Here is a 4,243-nt window from a genome sequence, read left to right as displayed (position 1 = left end):
GAACTCTCTCTCTCTCTCTCTCTCTCTCTCTCTCTCTCTCTCTCTCTCTTTCTCTAGGTAGTTTTATGGAAGAAAGACCAGTGGCTGTGGCTCCGAGAGTCCAACAGGCTGGATGGAGAGATCATTTGAGGGAGAAGTTGGAGGAGAAGAGAGAACAGGTTATACCCCACTATGTGGAGCAACTGAGAGAACATGTGCAGGATGACATGATCCCAGTGGGCAGGGCTTCACTGGAGCAGGTTAAACACACACACACACACACACACACACACACACACACACACACACACACACACACAGAGTGAATACACATACATAAGGGTGCTTATATTAGAGATCCGTGTAACCTTCCTTTAGCTCTTTGACTGTATATCTGAGCATATTGTACAGCTTTGTATATATTTATATATATATATATATATATATATATATATATATTTATATGTTTTTTTCTAGCACATGTTTAAGAGTTTTTTGCTATTTACTTGCTGTAACTGTTACATAAATATTTTGATTCATTTTTATAAATTAATTAATTTATTTTACTCACCTTTTTTATGCTCTCCTTTTATATATCAGATACCGTTTGAGTGTTCAATGATTTCACTGAAAAAATGCATCTTTTTTATTTTGAATATTTCGAATTTGACAAATTTATCCAATATGTTCTACAATGTTTTTAAACAAAATTATTATGGATCTTTTTTAGTAAATGCACTAATTTCAAGCTTTGGTCTTTTCTATTAGCAGATAATTTTGCTTATTTCAATAGTGTATATTTGTAGATTGAAGCAAAATGGTCTGCTGATAAAATAATACAATTATTCTAAATAAAGAAATAGTATATTTGTCTGGAAATAGATTTAATGTTTTTATTATTTGTTATAAAATGATTTCATATATTATGAAATTGTTATACAGTAAATATATGACAGTATGAGTAAATCTTTATTAGAAGATATCGTCACTTTTCTTTTTTACAGTTTTTTACTGGCAGAAGGATGTGTGGAAGATGGAAAATTTTTGCAAGATGCAAAAATGACTAATGCAAAAATGATGTAGCTATATAATAAATGCTAAATATGTTCTGTTGCTTTCATGATTTTTAAATCATTAAGAAGAGACTAGGAAAATTAGAATTTTGCCCATAATAATTTACCCAAGCTTAGTAAAATTCCTTCAGTGTGGTGTAGTAGATAATGTATAGCTAATTGTAGAAATCCTGTACAATAAAACAGAGTAAAGATGGTTATTGACCCATCAGTATTTGTTGGATAATCTTCCCTTGTCTCAGTGCTATTCCTCAAGAGTTTCCATGCACACATTCTACATCCTGTAATACCCAACTAGTTGCTTTCTGTTTAGAATTTTAGAGCAGCTCTATTTTTCTGCCAGTTTAATGACGGCACATTGCTGTTACTCATCCACTACAGTAGCATTTCAAAAGAGTGAGTATTTGCTTAGTAAATGCCATCCCTTGAATTCTGCAGCATGTCTTCTGTCTGTAGGGCAGCAGCTCACAAAAATCAGCTGAGGATTATTACTGTGATAGAGCTGAGTCTTGTGTGCTGTTCGGTGGAAACTCAGTGAATGCACGGTTTTCTTTGACAGGATGAATGCATGGCGGAGGAGAAGGAGTGCACGAGAAAACAGAGAGTGATGGCTGTCTTAAGGGGGAATACAAAGGTATTGATGTGCGTTCAGAAAAAATGGAGACAGTAGTTGTGCCAAAGTAGTTGGGGCACATTTCTGTGGCTGTATGTATTTGTGTGTTGTGTAAAAAGTACAAAAAGAATGTAATTAGATATCTATCTATCTATCTATCTATCTATCTATCTATCTATCTATCTATCTATCTATCTATCTGTCTGTCTGTCTGTCTGTCTGTCTGTCTGTCTGTCTGTCTGTCTGTCTGTCTGTCTGTCTGTCTGTCTATCTATCTATCTATCTATCTATCTATCTATCTATCTATCTTCTGTACTCATGTTCAATCTGAGTTTGTTGGACACTTCTGCCTTTGATTGTTGTATGATTGTAAGATTTCTCTGTTTTTAATAACATTGTCCTGAAAGGAGTCGTTTTCCGTACGAGACTTGAAAGAAGAGGAAGCTGCACTGCAGGATCGGCTTTATGCGGCTTTTCAGCGGTATGCACGTTTCTTTACATGCAAGTTTCTGCTTTTCAATCTGCTGCTACAAGAAATAATCATTAATCTATGTACGGAACAACATTTACATTTTGTTGACAGTTTTTTGCAACGATACGTAATATACTCCATTATATACTTCACAATGCATTGTCTCTTCTGGTGCATTGTGGGTAAGTTGCCAGAGGCTAGAAAAATCTGTTTGTGTCACTGGATGCAAAAAGAGCATCAATTTAGTTCCATGCACATCACTCTTTCCCTTTCTTTCTATCCCCCTCACACACACAGCCCTGTGGGCATGAGTGTGTGTTTAAAGTTTTTAAGAATTGTTCAGCCCCATCTACACTGACATAATAAAATCAGGGGAATATGCGATGCATCGAGGCGGCTAAGCTGTGGGTGTTAGTTAGAAACTGAAGTTGGTAGCTAGCTGAAAACTGAAGTTTTGGTCCTTGACCTTATCCGAGCATCCTTGGCCCTGCAAGTTTCTCCTCATTTTATTGGTGGGCAGCAAACAGATAGGAGAGTCTCATCATGAATTAGCCCAAAGCTACTTTGCCCAGATTCAACCACAAATTGTTAGAGATTCAGCAGAAACAGATGCCAGAAACATTTTTTCCCATTTCCCATAGTTGTTTTGTTTTTGCATTATTTTTTGTGTTTTGTCCTAAAATCTCCACATTGTGATTATTATCTAAATACTGTAGTGCTGTTAGTGATGAAACACTATGAAACATTTTCAGCAGACAGCGACAAAAGAAGAAATACAAACACTTTCCTGTTCTAGTGATGTTTCTGGTGTGTTTGTTCAATTACATGCGTTACACCTTTTTTTCCTTTCTGAGAGACAGGCGCTGTGGTATTGCTGTTTTGAGGAATTAAGAGGTTAGGTGAGGAGATGGAACAAAGGAGGATTTTATTGCTTTGGCCCCAATAAGACAGAGAGGCCGACTGGTGGAGAGAAGAAAAAAGAGGAATGGAAAGCGAGGGAAAAGTGTTAGAAAGTGTTAGGTCTATTGCAGGTTATTAGATTACATTTGGGGCAATGTGAGGGTGGCTGGTAACAGGATTACTGGATGTGTTGTTTTGTCTATAATGTTGAGCTGTGTGTGTGTGTGTGTGTGTGTGTGTGTGTGTATGTGTGTGTGTGCGCGTGCGTGCGTGCGTGTGTGTGTACGATCAGTTCAGAGAGACGTTTGCTGAATTCACTGCGTCAGCGTCAGGCTGAAGTCATTGCCCAGTATGGAGAAATCACTGACATCACTGAGCCATTGGGCATCGGCTCTGAACTTCCCTGGCAGGTAAGCACACACACACACACACACACACACACACACACACCTGTAAATATTGCATGTTTTTGCTGTAAAAAATGAAACAATAATAAACACAACTTTTTATTGTGTAATTGCAGTACAGTGTGCACATCCCTAAGCTAATACTTAGTTAAAACACCATATTATTTTATGCTAAGTTCCTTTTTGATCTTCTCTTTTTGGGGTAAAAGCCTATCAGCATGGTAGATCTTGTTCTGCTGATATTTTCTAAATCTTTCCTGCAAAAATATTCTAGATCCATCAAATATCCATCAAATTGTACTGGGATCTTCTGTGCACAGCTGCCTCAGTTCACCTGTTTACTTTTCTTTTCTTTTCTTTTCTTTTCTTTTCTTTTCTTTTCTTTTCTTTTCTTTTCTTTTCTTTTCTTTTCTTTTCTTCTGAAAAAGGGTCTGATGAAAAATTGTGGTGATGAAAGCTGACATTCCTTTTCATCTTCATCTTAATAGCAGACACCTGAAAGTTTGTACTAAAAGTGACTAGTATTTGTAGCTATTCATGATTACCTCCACCTTGACAAAAGCTCCAGTTCTGGTTAAATCCATACAGTACATGCATATACATAGCCATCTGTTCATCCATCCATTCATCTATCCTTCCTTCCAATTCATCCAAAAGAGCTAGGTGAGTGGTTCTTAAAGCAAGGTCTAGGGACTCATAGACAGGAGCTAGACATCAAACCCACACCAAGATAATTATTATTATTATTATTATTATTATTATTATTATTACGTTTTCATTGTTTATAGTGTATGTGACC

The 4,243-nt window shown here is 36.5% G+C and overlaps 1 long non-coding RNA gene across 1 annotated transcript; it reads left to right on the top strand.

The window, feature by feature from the left end:
* The first annotated feature begins 213 nt into the window (after positions 1-213).
* LOC132840459 (uncharacterized) lies at positions 214-2,121 on the top strand. Its single transcript, XR_009647809.1, has 3 exons — positions 214-239; positions 1,612-1,686; positions 2,073-2,121. It is a non-coding gene; the product is annotated as an uncharacterized LOC132840459 (long non-coding RNA).
* The last annotated feature ends 2,122 nt before the right edge of the window (positions 2,122-4,243 follow it).

The sequence above is a fragment of the Tachysurus vachellii genome, chromosome 25 (genome assembly GCF_030014155.1).
Source record: "Tachysurus vachellii isolate PV-2020 chromosome 25, HZAU_Pvac_v1, whole genome shotgun sequence".
Classification (NCBI taxonomy): Eukaryota; Metazoa; Chordata; class Actinopteri; order Siluriformes; family Bagridae; genus Tachysurus; species Tachysurus vachellii.
Note: the sequence above shows the minus strand (reverse complement) of the source record. Positions and strands in the feature narration are given on the sequence as shown.